The 19,183-nt window shown below is 40.0% G+C and overlaps 1 protein-coding gene and 1 pseudogene across 6 annotated transcripts in view; one reads left to right on the top strand and one right to left on the bottom strand.

Annotated features, from left to right (window-relative positions):
* Positions 1-19,183, top strand: part of CNTN6 (contactin 6) — a 319,353-nt gene that overhangs the window by 98,157 nt on the left and 202,013 nt on the right.
* LOC134761146 (U6 spliceosomal RNA) lies at positions 10,859-10,958 on the bottom strand (annotated as a pseudogene).

The raw sequence follows: 19,183 nt of genomic DNA, 5'->3' as shown, positions 1-19,183 counted from the left end.
CCAAGTGAAAGCAAAGAGAGGCTGGGATTAAGGGTGCAAAGGAATAGTAAAGAAAGCAAGTTTGAGACCTAGAACAGAATAATGGGTTGTAGAGGGAGGTATTGAGGATAGGAGAGTATATGGGTTTGGCACCATGGGGTGGATAGGCAAAACAATTTGGTTGATAAGGCGCAGATCCTGAACTAACTTGTAAGGCTTGTCTGGTTTTAAGACAGGTAAAATGGGGGAATTGTAAGGAGAGTTTATAGGCTTTAAAAGGCCATGCTGTAGCAGGCGAGTGATAACAGGCTTTAATCTTTTTAAAGCGTGCTGCAGGATGGGATATTGGCGTTGAGTGGGGTAAGGGTGATTAGGTTTTAATGAGATGGTGAGGGGTGCATGATCGGTCACCAAGGAGGGAGTAGAGGTATCCTATACTTGTGGGTTAAGGTGGGGGGATACAAGAGGAGGATGTGAAGGAGGCTTTGAACTATGGGAAAAGGTGGCAATGAGGTGTGGCTGTAGCCCAGGAATAGTCAGGGAAGCAGATAATTTAGTTAAAGTGTCTCGGCCTAATAAGGGAACTGGGCAGGTGGGGATAACTAAAAAGGAGTGCTTAAAAGAGTATTGTCTAAGTTGGCACCAGAGTTGGGGAGTTTTAAGAGGTTTAGAAGCCTGGCTGTCAATACCTACAACAGTTATGGAGGCAAGGGAAACAGGCCCTTGAAAAGAAGGTAATGTGGAGTGGGTAGCCTCTGTATTGATTAAGAAGGGGACGGACTTACCCTCCACTGTGAGAGTTACCCAGAGCATCTGTGATGGTCCTGTAGGCTTCCGAGGCGATTGGGCGGTGTCAATCTTCAGCTGCTAAGCTGAGAAGATCTGGGAAGGAGTCAGTCAGAGAGCCTTGGGCCAGAGTCCCAGGGGTTCTGGGAGTGGCTGCCAGGTGAGTTGAACAGTCCAATTTTCAGTGGGGTCCCACACAGATGGGACATGGCTTAGGAGGAATCCTGGGCTGTGGGCATTCCTTGGCCTGGTGGCCAGATTTCTGGCACTTGTAGCAATCTCATGGGGGAGGCAGGTCTGGAGGAAGGCCTGGCTGCTTTAGTTCAGGCATTTGGAAGTTCTTGTGTGCTGGAGATATGGCTGGGGTTTGTCTCACAGTGGAGGCAAGGAATTGCAAGTTTTTTCTATTATTGAACACCTTGAAGGAGAGGTTAATTAAGTCCTGTTGTGGAGTTTGAGCGGCAGAATTTAACTTTTGGAGTTTTATTTAATGTCAGGAGCAGATTGGGTAATAAACTGTATATTGAGAATAAGATGGCCTTTTGACTTTTTAGGGTGTAGGGCTGTAAAGCGTCTCAGGGTTGCTGCCAAACAAGCCATGAACTGGGCTGGATTTTTATATTTGATGAAAAAGAGCCTAAACACTATCTGATTTGGGATAAAGAAAAAGGAGCATTAACCTTGACTATGCCTTTAGCTCCAGCCACCTTTTTAAGAGTAAATTGCTGGGCAGGTGGGGAAGGGCTAGTCACGGAATGAAACTGTAAGCCAGACCAGGTGTGATGAGGGGAGGCGATACAAAGATTACAGGGTGGAGGAGCGGAGGCTGAGGAAGAATTGGGACCTAGCTTGGCCTGGCGAGGAGGGGAGAGGTCAGATGGGTCTGTAGAAAAGGAATATTAGAAAGACTCAGTGACGCTTGGGGTTGGGGCTGAAGGGACAGGTGGGAGGGAAAGAAGGAAGATTTGGGATGAGTTGCACTGGGCACAGAGACTAGGAAGGGACTGATGTATAAAAGAATGCCTGAATGTCAGGCACCTCAGACCATTTGCCTATTTTATGACAAGAATTGTTTAGATCTTGCAGGATGGAAAAATTGAAAGTGCCGTTTTCTGGCTATTTGGAACTACTGTCGAGTTTGTATTGGGGTCAAGCAACATTGCAGAAGAAAATAAGGCATTTAGGTTTTAGGTCAGGTGTGAGTTGAAGAGGTTTTAAGTTTTTGAGAACACAGGCTAAGGGAGAAGAAGGAGGAATGGAGGGTGGAAGTTTGCCTAGGAATGGAGGGTGGAAAGTTGCCTATAGTGAAGGAGGCAAGTTTAAAGAAAAGAAAGAGTAGAGGCATGGAGGGAAGCCGTTTGGGGGTTCTTACCCTCCAGAAAAGCAGGAAAGGGTTGGGGCATGGAAATAAGGGATTGGGGCACAGAGATAAGAGGTCAGGGTGTGGAAATAAGGGATTGGGTGTTCTTGCTCCCCAGAAAAGCAGGACTTGCTGCTAACGGTGAAGGAGAAGGGGTTGAGGGGTACTTGCCCCTCCCCCAGAAAAGTGGGACTTGCTGCTAAGGGTGAAGGAGAAGGGGTTGAGGGGTACTTGCCCCTCCCCCAGAAAAGCGGGGCTTGCTGCTAAGGGTGAAGGACCAAGGCAGGCGTCCCTGCGTGGTCTGACACCCTTGAAACGTGGGTGAATAATCAGAGAGGTGTCCCTGCAATGATTAAACACCAAGGGAAGGCTGCCTTCCCTAGTCCGTGACCGGTGCCGGAGTTTTGGGTCCACGGATAAAACGTGTCTCCTTTGTCTCTACCAGAAAATGAAAGGAATTGAAATTAAGAGAAGGGAGAGATTGAAGTGTAGCGCCTAGATTGAAAGGAGAAAGATGTTGAGGGATAGTGAGGGAGGTTGGAGAAGAGAGTAAGAAGAGGCTGCTTACCAGATTTGAAATTGGTGAGATGTTTCTTGGGCTGGTTGGTCTGAGGACCTGAGGTCATAGGTGGATCTTTCTCACGGAGCAAAGAACAGGAGGACGGGGGATTGATCTCCCAAGGGAGGTCCCCCGATCTGAGTCATGGCACCAAATTTCACTCGAGTCCATGTGAAGAAACCACCAAACAGGCTTTGTGTGAGCAACATGGCTGTTTATTTCACCTGGGTGCAGGCGGGCTGAGTCCGAAAAGAGAGTCAGTGAAGGGAGACAGGGGTGGGGCCGTTTTATAAGATTTGGGAAGGTAAAGGAAAATTACAGTCAAAGGGGGTTTGTTCTCTGGCGGGCAGGAGTGGGGGTCACAAGGTGCTCAGTGGGGGAGCTTTTTGAGCCAGGATGAGCCAGGAAAAAGACTTTCACCAGGTAATGTCATCACTTAAGTTGAGGACCGGCCATTTACACTTCTTTTGTGGTGGAATGTCATCAGTTAAGGTGGGGCAGGGCATTTTCACTTCTTTTGTGATTCTTCAGTTACTTCAGGCCATCTGGGCATATACGTGCAAGTCACAGGGGATGCAATGGCTTGGCTTGGGCTCAGAGGCCTGACAATAGGTACATGTTTAAATATGGAAATCTTTCATATCTTCAGACATTATTGTCAGCTCAAACCCGATTTTCACAGATGGCTTCACACACTGCAACTACTCTCTCATAATTACTTAGGAGAGAAAATGACCTGTTTCCCTTTGGCCATTTTGAGAAAATTTCAGGAAAAAAAAAAAAATCTTTAATTTGGAATAACTTAAATATGGGGCTTACAGATTGACTGGCAAAGTCAAATCCAAACGCAAGTTATTTCACTACTCTGAATCCCACTTAGGTGATTTTCTTTCATGAATTATATCCTGGGGAGTTAGGGCTCTTTCATCTTTTATTTGCAATGTGAAAAGCAAAATTGACGCCTCTTAACTTCTCATTTAGCTTTCTGGATCGGAAAGACAACCTGAAAGTGGCTGTGGGGAGGAGTGCTGCTTGGTCTAGCTGGCTGGAGAGCTTTTACAGTGTGGATGGAGCCCCTTTCTCAATGGTTAAGTGGCTGCCACACTCAGTAGCCTTTCTGAAGTCGCTTGGTCCCATTCTTTTTTTTTTTTTCTTTTTTTAATAAAGGAGTTAAAAAAAAAAAAGAGGTAAGATAAACTGCCCTTGACAGTATGATTCCTTTCCCTTCCCTCTGCCCAAATGCAGATAGAAAAGAAGTCTTCCCATCTATAAAGTCCTGTTTCATGTTACCTAAGAGGAAAAGAGAAGTTGAGAAACGCAGCCAATTAGGAGAAATGAGAGCAAAACAGGTAGTACCTCCGTGTGTCCTAGCAAATGGCCCAACATGAGGATTTTTACCTATTTTATCCACATAGAATGACTTGCAAAAAGCCTTTGTTGTTGTTTTTACAATTCATAGACTTCCCACTGATAAATTCCAATAGTTGATTTTCCCCTTAAAGTGAAAACCTTCCTTTGGGAGCAAAGCAACTCAAAAAAAACTGCCTGATGTGTAATGAAGTATGTTTTTTGTAACCCACACCAGTTCTATCCATACATACTTTTTTTTTCTTTCTGACACCTTCACCTCCTGCCTTACGTTCCTTTGAGCTATGGAAGCCAATGAGGATGAAATAATTAAAGTTTGTGCCTGCTGTACAAAAATCATTCTCCATAGGCTCTGTTTTTATTTGATCTTTTGTAGAAAACATAGCGTCTTTATGTATACAGTTATAGGCCCATGGTGTCAGGCTACAAAGGCTTCATTTCCTGCTACCCAGAGTCCTGGTGTTATTCTCCAAGCATAAATTCAGTAGTTTCCCTTCTCTAGCTCAGCAGGTGTCTGGGTTTCATTTTTGGTTGTTACAGTTTTCATAGGGAGGCTGGGGTGGTCTGAAGTGTCACAGCAGGGATCCAGCATTGCCCGTACTCAAAATTTGCTATGTAATTTGTGAGGCCAAGGGAAAAAATGCAAACGCAAGACCTCTTGTTCATAAATTATTACATGGGTCTTTTTTATACACAGTGTGCTGTGAAGCCACACAGGTGAGATGCCCAAGAAGCTGGCTCTGCCCCTACTGTGCCAGTCCCTCCTGGGCACATGGATGGCAGGGACCCTGTGTGTTGCTCTTCTGTGAAACAAGAAGTCTGTATGGTTGGTTGGGCAGTCTATTCTTTCCTGTGCAGTTCCTGTGCCTCCTATGGTGGTCCACACCTCAAAAGCCCCACACTGTACCACCTTCCTTGGAGGACAACTGTATCTCTATTAAATTCTGCACACCCACCACCCCTGCCAAAACTTACTCTTTTTTTTCTATTTAAATGCCATTTATTCACACCCCCTACAAATACATACATGCAAAATCCTTAATAATGACCCAATTATGCAAGCAAATAGTCAAGCAATGCTTAATAGCAATTGAAATACCATATCCCCACCTCAAGGGTAGAAAGGACTGAAGTCTATATGAACTCAATGGTTGGTCTGCATCCTCAAAACTGGAGGGGAATGCTTGCATTTCTTCATTTAAGACTTCTCCCCTCCTCCTTTCCAGAATGAACTGAAAGACTTCTTACAAGGCACCATCTCTTATAACCCTTTCCCCCAAAAGGAGATTTTTATATTCAAAAACATTGTAAATTCATGTATTAAGGCTTTTAGAATTAGCAAGGACTTTAACTCTTTGGAATTTGCAGAAGTTGATAATGCAGTTATATTTTTTAAAAGTTTACATTTTAATTGCTTTAGAAAAATAATTAGTGATACTGCATATATGGGCATATATGGAATTAGCCACGCCTGTGTACACTTGCTTTTTCTGTGGTCTCCATGGACTGGAATTTGGTTAAAAAGGAAAGTTTATCAATTGAGGTTTTTAAAAATGCCTGCTCTTTCAACAAATCCAACAATAATGAGAAATAATTAACACTGTAATATCAAAAGTGAATATTGCCAAGGACGAAGATAAATGATGGCCAAAAATACAGTGAAAAATCTCAATTTAAATATAGGAAAAGGGAACTTGGCTTCCAGAGAACAGTAGGTTTCCTCCCAAGCCTATGCTGACTAATATGATGTGAAATTGTTACTACTGCTTTTCTATTAGAAATCTTCCAATTCAGTTTTCTTTATTGACCCAATTCCCTGGTGTTTAGGGCTAGGCTGCTTTTTTCTGTACACATGTGTGATTGCTTATCCGTCTAGCCTAGCCTTCAGTTATTTTATTTGATTGGTAACACGGACCTGGCAGAAGCTTCACCGTTGGCATGCAGATGTCCACAGGTGATGTGAAAAGAGATTGAAAAAGGCATTTGCTGATAAAAACAAAACAAAACACCAAAAAAAAAAAACCAAGCTCAGCATGATTTGACTGCCATCTAGCTACAAGTGTTGCTAGAATTGATGCAGTAGGCCAGAAATTATAATTATATCTGCCTTACAATTTCAGAACAGCCATGTGACCCAAGTTTATAATTGTTGGTGCCATAAGAGACAAAATAGCTGAGTAAACCGCTCCTACCCTACTCCTACACATTCCACTTCATTTCTGAACATCATTCATGGCAGTTATCACTGTCCACCTTGTTTTGTATAAATGCATATTTAGGCATCATCACATCTACTAGCCTCTAGGTCCCTTGAGGTAAGAGCTTGTCCAATTCCTTCCTGAATCCTTTAAAGTGCCTACCACATTGACTTGTACATCCTGAATAGACTTAGTTATTTGTTTAATAAATGGATATATGAAATAATTTTGGACTGTTAGAGCCAGAACTTCAGATTATATATACCTTGACTGGGATTACATTGCCTCCTTCACGTTGACTCCACTTCGTTATCTGTGGATGCTTGCATTTAGTACTAACTGTAATGAGAAGCCTTTGAGGCCACATCTGAACCCAGTGGGAAAGAATCCTGTGATTGAATAGTAATGTCTGCCAAACCCAAGGAAGAGAAAAAAATGCTACCATCTCTACTATAAAGTGACTATCCTCCACCAGAACGTGTTCCATTCCCTCTTTCTACAGGCAAACAAATTGGGGATCAGAGTGGCAAAGCAGGCTTTTGCATATCACAAAATTAGTAGCAAAATGATGATATGAATTTAGGTTCTCAGACTCTGGTTGTGTTAGTCAGCTCAGGCTGCCGTAACAAAATACCACAGACTGGCTGTCTTAAAGAACAGACACTTATTTTTCACAGTCCTGGCAGCTGGAAGTTTGAGACCAGGGTGCCAACACAGTGAATCTGGTAAGGGCTCTCACTGGTTTGCAGACGGCAGCCTTCTCGCTGCATCCTCACACGGCCTTTCCTGTGTTTGCACAGGAGAAAGGGAGAGAGAAAGAGAGGGGAGTGGGAGAAGGGTCTCTGATGTCTCTTTTTTATAAGCTCACTATCCCATTCATGAGGAATTCTCCCTCGTAACCTCATCTAAACCTAGTTACTCCTAAAGTCCCCACCTCCAAATACCATCACATCGGGGGTTGGGAATTCAACAAATACATTTTAAGGGCACATAACCATTCAGTCTATAACATTAGTCACATGCACTTTACATGTCCCAATGTCTCTTCTCCTATTAGGCTGACTCTAGTTCTCTTTTTACTGAAACCGCCTTGCTTTTTGTATCATCATTTTAGGCTTGGAGAATTATAAACAGCCTCTAGGAAATACACATGGTTGAGTTGTTTGACAGGTTATGAACACAATGTGATCAAATGCAGTGGCTGTTTATAAAATGGGTGCCTTGCAGAGGAGAGTTTAAGCAAAGTTTAAGAATTGAGAAAATCCTTAATCACATCTCTATAGAAAGAAAAAAAGCTGTAAGAGAAAGCAGAATGGTACAGGAAATTCTCCTCAGAGAATAGCGGTGAGGGAGGGATAATATGAACTACCTATAAAATATGCTCTTGATCAACCATATATCACCTTCTGCCTGTTCTTTTTGACGCGTGACTCACTATCTAGGGATCCCCTTCTGTTGGCTCACTTGGCAGCCTCTGAGATTAGTTTTCCCAATGCAATTTATTCCCCAGGTGGTGAGTACATGTTACATAAGTCCAAAAGTCATTACTCACCACTTTTCTTGTCTTCCTTTTATTATTCTTTTAAAATATATGCTACTTCTACTTCATTATTTTCAACCATGTCAGAGCATGGTTATTGACATGTACTTTCATCGTGAGGAAAGGAAGTTACTGCAGATAACATAAGAAGAAATATGTATTTAGTCTCTGTCCCTGGTTCTAATACTGAGCTCCTAAAACTCTTACAATTTCCTTAGTGTTAAGAGTGCTATGAGCATCTTTTGTCCTAATATTTGTTTTTTGTCCCTGGTTCCTGACACAGAACTCTGGAGCTCCTGATTCCAGAGCTTGGAATTTCCTGGATCATAGGAGTGTCATTTGTTCTAATGATGTGACTCATGGTGGGCTCCTGGATAGCTTCAGAATGGGAGCTGGCCATTGGAAAGCCCATGTTGTTATTAGAAGCTTGGAATTTTCATTCCCATCTCCCATCCTCCAGGAAGGGGAGATTAGGTTAATAATTAATAATGTCTATGTGATGAAGCCTCAACACAAGTCCCTAGCCTATGAGGTTTGGAAAGTTTCTGAGTTGCAAATGCATCTGTGTGCCAGGTGGGTGGTGCACCCCAACTCCACAAGGACAGAATCTGCTGCACATAGGACCCTTCTGTATCTCTCCCTAGGTACCTTTTTACCCAGCTGTTTATTTGTATCTTCATAAAAACCTGTAAATGTGACTAAGGTTATAGCAAATTATCTCATCCTAGAGGGAACTGTTGAAACTCCTAATTCGTAGCCAAGTTGAGCAGAAGTGTGGACACCCTGGGTACCCAATAGTTACAACTGGCACCTGAAATGGAGGGTATTCTTGTGGGACTGAGCTCCTAACCCGTGGGGGCTACACTTACTCTAGGTAGTTTAGTGTTAGAATTGAATTAAATTGTAGGACACACCCAACTGGCGTTTGCAGAGAATTGGAGAATTACTTGCTGTAAAAGAAAACCCCATACATGTAATGTCAAAAGTGTTGTGAGTAGAATAACAGCTTTCTTTTACTCTAAATTATAATTTTTTGAAAAATCACTGTTACTTATAGTTCACATTCTGATCACAATAATAGGTAAGCAGAGCCTCATTTTGACACCTACCTACTTTATTGGGGTGCTGTGCTCTAGTATTTAGTCTGCATCTCAAATAACTCTTCAATCTGCCTCCTCCTTTTGATCCTTTTAGGTCAGTCCTTCATTATCTCTTGTTAGAAGTCTCCTAATTTTCTAATGGATAAGCTCATCTAGTGGATAACAATGGGATATACTCAAAATTCTTACATGGCCAGAAAGCCTTCATTGATTCTTTTCTGTACGGTACCACCAATTCTCACTTTTCTGAAGTGCTTATCTTTCCCAAGGCACTATGATTTTAACTTCTTTACATCTTTTTTACTTGCTAGTGCCTCTTCCTAGAATTTCTTCCCTTACCATGTATTTCTGGCAAGCTACTACTAATCTTTCAAAACTTAAAATTAATATCTTCTGGCCAGGAAGCTATTTCCTATCTAGTATTCTGGTTGCAGGAATCTGGAGCCCACATGGACCATACTATACATTATTTGCAGCATTTGTAGGCAAAGGTGCCTCATTTGCTGCAAATGTATAATGGACACTGTGCTCATTGAGTTCCATCATCAGTCTACAGAATTCAGAACTGCTTTCAGAAGTTCTGTTCTTCTGGAGGTAAGTAAATTGAACCTAAGCCCAAAATTATTTATACATTGTCACTGATGCACACCTGCTGCTAGGCCTCAAATGTGCACCCCAACAACAAAGATAGCAATGACAACCACACATACACACACCCCTGTTGTGCTCATATATGTATACATATACTCATTGTATAGAAAGCCTTAAAACTGCCCTTGAATATGAAAATAAGATATTTCTCTTTTATTTTTGTCCTCCCTTATCCAGCTTAGAATTAGTCTACCTTCAATGCATCCATTATTGCTTTCTCAACTTAGCTCACCCACACAGCAATTAAATTCCAAGTATTTGAACAACTCGAAAATTCCATATGTGCAAGAGGCTAAGTGCATAAAAATCCTAGGGCCTAGATGACAAGAATTACTCAGGAAACGTAGCCCACTCCTTCTCACTTTTTTGCGGTTTTGTATGTTATATGTACATTAGTATGTTATATGTACATTAATTTGCCTGAAGTTGCTGTATTGGCTTAATGGAACACCGTTGCCACCTGCTGGCCATATTGAGCTATTAAAGTCCTGCAATTAACCAAATTAAGCACGAGTTAACACAATCAGGTTTTGCTGTGCTATGGTTGTAAATAACTTTTACATATTTACATTTAGAGTGCACAGTGTGACACAGCTTGCCATTTAATGACTCAGCATGCATAGAGTAACCTAAGCTAACCGGCATTAAGTGGAAGTATTATGTCTTGGCACTGAAGAATATAGACTGACATCAAAAATAAGAGTTTCAAGGCTCAGTTCCACCATTTGTTAGTTATGTGATCTTTGATAAGTCACTTAACCTGTCTAGACTCACATTATTTAAAAAGGTACAAATGGAATAATAGTAGTGCCTTCTTCATAGGGTTGATATAACCATTAATGAAATAAGAAATTTGAAATGTTTACATGATAACTACCATATATGGTCCACAATCAATGGATGTTCCTGCATATTATTTCTCTAGTGTTATTATACCTTTCTTTGGATTGCCAAATATGTAAATTCAACTGTCTCTCTGGGCCTCCATTTTCTCATGAACTCTGTGGTTTAATTTATAAATATGTTCCAATGTAGTTTCATTTGTTTTATAAAATACAATCTGCTACAGGTAGTGCTCCATTTGTTCAACCTTATTTGTATATGATGCAGTCCACTCTGTGAACATCAGATTTCAATCATCATTGCCTTCCCACTGCACTCACTTTTATAAAGTCAAAGCATAATTTATAGTAAAAAAATACAATGATCTTAAGTGTTCAGATCAATACATTTTAATAATTGTATATACCATGAAACTGCCACCCAAAACAAGATATGAAACGTTTTCTTGTATGTAGGAAGCTCCTCGTGCCTTTTATCTATGTATTTTTTTTTTCCCAAAGCATGTGTTATCCTTATGCAAGCCCTATGCTAATCTTTGTATCATGTCAATTTTAGTTCACACAACCGAAGTAGACATGACACATTGCAATTCTGATCACCTCTCTTTTTCTCACAAATCCAGTAGAAATTATAAAGAAGAAAAAGCAACAATTAATCCAGAAATGCTATTTAGTCAATTGAAGATCAACACATTCTAGGTGAGCATTGCCCCAAGAATGTTTAAAGGGAGAAACCTTTTAAAATAAAATGCAACTATAACATTATTGATATTTTTAAAGGGAGACAACAGGATATCTCTTAGAGAAATGGAAGTACCTGTACAGGGCATCAAGGTCTCAGACTTCTCACTTCAGAATCTGATTCTTAGCTCTGTGGACTTGGGAGACTGGGTTTTCTTAGCATCCTCAGAGTGGATCAGATCTTTATGGAGAAAAACTTGCAAAGAAAATTTAGAAAACATTTACAAATAAATCAGAAAAATGATATATTTACTTACATTAATTAATATATTAATATGCTAATAATGTATTATTGCAATCTGCTGTTTTCTTTTTTCATTTACCATATACTTACATCTCTTATCCAGGATTCCCTGTTCTCAACCTTTAGTTCATTATCACCCTCCTCTCCTCACAAAGGAGGCTTTTGAGACCACTGCTAATGAAATTTTGATACTGCATTTGTATTGTATATCTGTATATATCTGTTTATATATTTCTGTGCTTTATACATGGAAAGTAACATTTTCTTTCATTTCTCCCAATACCCCAGAGCCAATTTTCACCTCCTTGGGGATGATGTCAACTCCATTGAGAACATGTGTCTTATTCCTTTTTTCCTGCTACCTGGCAGCATGAGATATTATATTAATCCTGCCTTTTTATTTTCTCTACTTTTGATGCTTTGACATCTAGGGTCTTGCTAACTCTGGAAAGACAGCCCTTTCCAAAGTTAGGCAATTCTTAGAAATAAAAAAAAGACTCCCCTTCCAGCATCCTTTTCATATGCCTTTAATAGGCAAACCAAACAATCTACAACCCACATCCCAACCATCTCCTTTACTGATCCTTTACACTCCACGCCAGGTTCAGCTTGTCCTAATTATTCCAAGGCCAGGTTCCAGACAACTAAAGACAGCCTCTGCACCCCAGAATCTGAAGAGATGATCCAACTAGCCATTTCTAAGCCTTCTTACATTGTATTCTTTTCCATGGAAGGCTCTTGCCTATGTTTTTCTCTACTTTCTTTGCCTCTAAACTGAGCCTGGTGATTCCTCTGAAACCCTGCATGGTGGGTCATGCCCCCTCCTCTTGGGACCTGTGAGTAATAAACCATCTTTTCAATGGTAATCTTCTCCTGATTTCTTGGGTTCATGATACCTGAATAGAAATAAAACCTAAATTTAAAAATACCTATGTATCAGGGAGTTGGTTGGCCAGTATGGAATATGAATAATCTTGAGAGATATTTGTTAGAGTTTTGATGAAGCCTTGTAAATTCCCCCTGTTCCTTAGAAAGAGTGCTATGAAAACACTACCAAACTCTTGTTCTTTTTACTTTTACTTTTGTTTTCTGGGTCTATACAGACATCTTTATAGTTAATTGACATTTTAGTAAAGTGTAACTGATTAAACTCATAGCCTTCATTTAGGCTCCACCTGGTTCTGCCTTCTTAGTTTACCTTTTGAATGAAACTGAGTGTCTCCAAACATTTTCAGGCATATATTTATAGTCAACTTTTGTGGCTATTTTGACAGATGATTGACCTCATTCATTATGTACTGAATCTTACTATTCTCACCTTTAGTATAATCTTATTTCTACATTTTTGGGACACATCACTGAAACTTTCTGTGTTCCATACAAGACCTATACCAGATATTTCTGCAGCCAAAGAGAAGTTTATTTTTTTATTTTTTTTTTCATGAGCTAACACAAGGCTTGCATAAAACTCAGCAGCAAGTAATTCCTTTCTTGTCCAGTCTGAAAAAGTGCTGTCTTTGTCATAAAGCAAAAAGAGACAATGAAAGGTTAGGTTCTTATTGCCCCATCTCATTATTGTTAATGCAAAACTAGACTAATTTGCTTGTGGTTATGGAAATATCTCCTTTAACCTTGGCAACTGAATCAGAAAGAAGTCGTTTTAGAGATGGGCATTGCTTAACAGCATTTGGCATTTGCTCAGGCTGAGCATTCATCGTGAGAGTATGAGCCTTCTTTCTTTCTTTAGTGTAGTAATCTCTGCAGAAATATCACATGAAATATGGTGCAGAAAACCTGGAGCATAGTGGCTGGGAAAGAGGCAGTGTGCTTTGAGTAAGGCTCTTCAGTTGGGGCCTGCATTTTCTCTGGAGCCAAGATACTTCTGACTTCAGCAAATGGCTTAACTGCTCTGAAAAAAAGTGGATGATAATGATAACACTTCCTTCTTTTCAGATCCATAAGAGAAAGAGTTTTTTTTGTTTTTGTTTTTGTTTTTTTTTTGTTTCATCTACTGCTGTATGCTTGGTCTCTAAAAGTGACTGGCAGAGGGAAGACAATAGATATTTGTTGTTGAATGAATGAAGTGTTATGATAAGGGTTAACTGACATTATAATGCAAAGCTCTTGGACCAAGACCTGACATATCATAAGCCCTCAAAAGATATTCCTTCCAAAAACAATGACAGCAAAAACAAAATAAATGCTTCATACTCAATAAAGGGTTTGGTGATGGATTTATAGGAAATTTAGTAATTTTAATATTAAAAACTATCATTTACATCATCTGATTATTTATTCACCAAATATGTATCAAGCAATCACTAAATACCATGCATTATTGCAGGTCCTGGAGATTCAGAGGTAAACAAAAATAGCCAAAAGTAAAAGATGCCCATCTATAAAACTTTCTGCCCAGCCTAGCACAGGTTAGAGTCCCCATAGGTCTATCAGTGATCAATAGCTGTGGGAGAAGAAACCTGTAGAACACTGAAAAAAATAAAGCATTCAGATCATTAACTTTTTTATTAATCTTTTGCCATTTGTGGATCTGTCAGCTTCTCTAAAACTCTTGAGATACAAAAGCATTACCTCTGAAACAAGAGATAATTCCCAAGCTCTCCTCTTGATTGCCCACGTTTGCCTGAGAGAATTTCTCAACCAGTTGTTTCAGGTTATAGACATAATTGGCTATTAGTCATTGCAGTGCCATTGTTCATTGACATACTTCTCAGCATCATCTCTCAGCCATCTGCAAAGCAAGGTCCTGGTTTCTGATTAATCTTTGGCTGGTCATTGAGGATATTGAAGCAGCTCCTGGTTAATTAGACCATTTTGTCTCTAACCTCATCCATTCTCTGGATGTAATAATAGTGATAGAGGTTGCAGCAATTGTAAGCACAGCCCTGAAAACTTGCTAATCAGCCTTTGTGATTTGCCAGGGGTGCCATTGTTTAAATTGTTAAAGCCAAATTGTTGTGAGAGGCGGTAAGTGGGCATTTTTATCTCCAAGTCAATTACACACATTTAGTGAAACCTAAGGAGCTCATAAATTAAAAGTAAATAAGTAAATAGGAAAGCAGCATCTACAACACTTAGTGATGTAAGTCACACACATACACATCCCATACAGGGTGGTAAAAGAGAGAAATGTGCACTTATGTGGAGAGGAAGCCCACATAGTGATAAGTGGTGAGGGGTCCTGACTTTACCAGCTGTGTGAGCTTGAGCAAGTAACTGCTCTCTGAACCTTCTTGTCTGTTAAATGGAAGTAATAGTAAAGCCTACAGGGACATTGAAAGGATTAAATTACATTAATATTTTGTTATTTCATTGAACAATATTTTATAAGCTATCTCAAAGTCTGCTCTATTATGTGTGCTAATTATCTGGTAGTTACTATTATTCTAGAATAGCATCCTATCCCCCCTAACTCATGCAAAGAAACAATGAATGTTTCCAATACTTCACATTTAAAAAATTACTTTTACAATATCCACAGGAAATAAGGTAAAAAGCAAAGACAGACAAGCTTAGCTCTTTCCACTGGACTTTGTGAGATGTGTCTAGTTGTACTAGAGTTCAGGTGAGCATTCTAAGAGATGCTGGAGGGCAGAAAATGAAGTGAATTTCATTCTGTGAAGTACTTGAGACTTGTCTTTCCTAGTATTTCCCCATCATCTCTCAAAGAACTGCCTATTAATAAAAAACAAACAAAAAAACTTATTCCTTGATATGCTACCAGAAAAATATTCTTCATTCAAGTAAGTTTGGAAACCACTGAGTATTACATTTCCCTGTGAAGAATCATAATCATTATTTTGGTGTTAAAAGGCCTGAGAAATCAGGAAAAGCTCTAATAAAAGGAATAAAAAGAATAGCTTTGAATCCTTTAACCTAATTTTTCCAAAATACCCCACACAACATGTGTTACCACACAAATTGCATTTTGAAAAAATGCTGGCCAGGCACAGTGGCTCATGCCTGTAATCTCAGGGCTTTGGGTGGCCAAGGCGGGTGGATCACCTGAGGTCAGGGGTTCGAGACCAACCTGACCAACATGGTGAAACCTGATCTCTACTAAAAATACAAAATTAGCCAGGCATGGGGGTGCATGCTTTTAATCCCAGCTATTCGGGAGGCTGAGGCAGGAGAATTGCTTGAGCCTGGGAGATGGAGTTTGCAGAGAGCCAAGGTTGCAACATTGCACTCCAGCCTGGGCAACAAGAATGAAACTGTCTCAAAAAAAAAAAAAAAGAAAGAAAGAAAAAATGCTGAGCTACAACACAGTAGGTTGAATAGTGTCCTCCAAAGCATTCACACCCACTGAGAAACTAAGAATGTGATCTTATTTAGAAACAGAGTCTTTGCATATGTAATTTGTTAAAAATCTTGTAATTTGTTAAAACCTGGATTTTGACTGGGCCTTAAATCCAGTGGCTGATGTCTCCATGAGAAAAGAATAGGACACACAGATTCAGAGAAGATGGTGACGTGAAGATGGAGACAGAGATTGAAATGATGCATCTACAAGTCAAACAATGCCAAGGATTGCTGGCAACCACCAAAGGAAACCAGAAAGTCATGGGATGGTTTTTCCTTCAGAGCCTCCAGAAGGAACCAACCCTGCTGACACCTCAGTTTCAGGCTGTAGACTTCTAGACTCCTGAACCATGAGAGACTATATGCTTTTTTTTTTTCCCCCTGAGACAAGGTCTCCCTCTGTCACTCAGTCTGGAGTGCAGTGACACCATCACGGCTCTCTGATGCTTCAACCACCTCAGGTTCAGGTGATCCTCTCACCTCAGCCTCCCTAGCAGCTGGGACTAGAGGTGTATGCCACCATGCCCAGCTAATTTTTGTAATTTTTGTAGAGACAGGGTCTCACCATGTTGCCTAAGCTGGTCTCAAACTCCTGGGCTCAAGCAATCCTCCCACTTTGGCCTCCCAAAGTGCTGGGACTACAGGTGTAAGCCACCACACCCAGCCAAATTTGTTGTTTTAAGCCACTAGTTTGCCGAAATTTGTTGCAGCAGCACTAGGAAACTAATTCATATTTAGTATTTTTAAATGGCTATTTGAAATGTAAAAAAAAAAATGCCATGAAATACATTGCAATTAGAAACTTTGTTCTCTCTTCTGCCTATTTATTTTGGTTCCATTTTTTGGCAGTTTGAGGTAGAGGAGTTGGAACACAGAGGGGAGAAGATAAGAAGCACTCGCTGCTAAGTGAGTGATTAAGAGCTCACTCGTGGCTCAAAAGGAAACTGTCCATTATATTTTCTATTATCACTTGTGTTCTTGTCAATATAAGTACTTGCCACTTATGAATCATTTTGGTATTTGCGAAAAGTTTCTTAAACAGTCAATTTCTTCCATTCTACCACCAAAAGAAACAAATAAAATAAATAATAGAAAAATGCAATAGCAATGTTTACTAAAATTAAGTTCCTCACTCTGCTTAGCTTTGAAATCTGTATGGAAAATTAAGATAAAGGCCTACATTTTCATAGATAAAGCGCTAGAAAACTTTGTTTTTAGACATATATATATATATGTCTTTTTTTTAGACATATATATGTCTTTTTTTTAGACATATATATGTCTTTTTTTAGACATATATATATGTCTTTTTTTAGACATATATATATGTCTTTTTTTAGACATATATATATGTCTTTTTTTTTAGACATATATATATTTTAAGATGGAGTCTCGCTCTGTTGCTGAGGCTGGAGTGCAGTGGTTCAATTCATGCTCACTGCGATGTTCACCTCCTGGGTTTAAGTGACTCTCCTGCTTCAGTCTCACAAGTAGGTGGGATTACAAGTGTGTGCCACCATGCCTGGCTAATTTTTTGTACTGTTAGTAGAGATGGGGTTTCACCATGTTGACCAGACTGGTCTCGAACTCCTGGCCTTAAGATATCTGCCCTCCTCATCTTCCCAAACTGCCAGGACTACAGGCATAAGCCACCGTGCCTGGCTCAGCATGTATTTTTTTTTTATTATTATTATACTTTAGGTTTTATGGTACATGTGCACAATGTGCAGGTAAGTTACATATGTATACATGTGCCATGCTGGTGCGCTGCACCCACCAACTCGTCATCTAGCATTAGGTATATCTCCCAATGCTATCCCTCCCCCCTCCCCCCACCCCACAACAGTCCCCGAAGTGTGATGTTCCCCTTCCTGTGTCCATGTGTTCTCATTGTTCAATTCCCACCTATGAGTGAGAATATGCGGTGTTTGGTTTTTTGTTCTTGCGATAGTTTACTGAGAATGATGATTTCCAATTTCATCCATGTCCCTACAAAGAACATGAACTCATCATTTTTTATGGCTGCATAGTATTCCATGGTGTATATGTGCCACATTTTCTGAATCCAGTCTATCATTGTTGGACATTTGGGTTGGTTCCAAGTCTTTGCTATTGTGAATAATGCTGCAATAAACATACGTGTGCATGTGTCTTTATAGCAGCATGATTTATAGTCCTTAGGGTATATACCCAGTAATGGGATGGCTGGGTCGAAAGGAATTTCTAGTTCTAGATCCCTGAGGAATCGCCACACTGACTTCCACAAGGGTTGAACTAGTTTACAGTCCCACCAACAGTGTAAAAGTGTTCCTATTTCTCCACATCCTCTCCAGCACCTGTTGTTTCCTGACTTTTTAATGATTGCCATTCTAACTGGTGTGAGATGGTATCTCATTGTGGTTTTGATTTGCATTTCTCTGATGGCCAGTGATGGTGAGCACTTTTTCATGTGTTTTTTGGCTGCATAAATGTCTTCTTTTGAGAAGTGTCTGTTCATATCCTTCGCCCACTTTTTGATGGGGTTGTTTGTTTTTTTCTCGTAAATTTGTTGGAGTTCATTGTAGATTCTGGATATTAGCCCTTCGTCAGATGAGTAGGTTGTGAAAATTTTCTCCCATTTTGTAGGTTGCCTGTTCACTCTGATGGTAGTTTCTTTTGCTGTGCAGAAGCTCTTTAGTTTAATTAGATCCCATTTGTCAATTTTGGCTTTTGTTGCCATTGCTTTTGGTGTTTTAGACATGAAGTCCTTGCCCATGCCTATATCCTGAATGGTAATGCCTAGGTTTTCTTCTAGGGTTTTTATGGTTTTAGGTCTAACATTTAAGTCTTTAATCCATCTTGAATTGATTTTTGTATAAGGTGTAAGGAAGGGATCCAGTTTCAGCTTTCTACATATGGCTAGCCAGTTTTCCCAGCACCATTTATTAAATAGGGAATCCTTTCCCCATTTCTTGTTTTTCTCAGGTTTGTCAAAGATCAGATAGATGTAGATATGTGGCATTATTTCTGACGGCTCTGTTCTGTTCCATTGATCTATATCTCTGTTTTGGTACCAGTACCATGCTGTTTTGGTTACTGTAGCCTTGTAGTATAGTTTGAAGTCAGGTAGTGTGATGCCTCCAGCTTTCTTCTTTTGGCTTAGGATTGACTTGGCAGTGCGGGCTCTTTTTTGGTTCCATATGAACTTTGAAGTAGTTTTTTCCAATTCTGTGAAGAAAGTCATTGGTAGCTTGATGGGGATGGCATTGAATCTGTAAATTACCTTGGAAAGGATGGCCATTTTCACGATATTGATTCTTCCTACCCATGAGCATGGAATGTTCTTCCATTTGTTTGTATCCTCTTTTATTTCATTGAGCAGTGGTTTGCAGTTCTCCTTGAAGAGGTCCTTCACATCCCTTGTAAGTTGGATTCCTAGGTATTTTATTCTCTTTGAAGCAATTATGAATGGGAGTTCACTCATGATTTGGCTCTCTGTTTGTCTGTTATTGGTGT

Source organism: Pongo abelii, chromosome 2 (genome assembly GCF_028885655.2).
Source record: "Pongo abelii isolate AG06213 chromosome 2, NHGRI_mPonAbe1-v2.0_pri, whole genome shotgun sequence".
Lineage (NCBI taxonomy): Eukaryota > Metazoa > Chordata > Mammalia > Primates > Hominidae > Pongo > Pongo abelii.
This window is presented reverse-complemented; position numbering and strand designations above follow the sequence as displayed.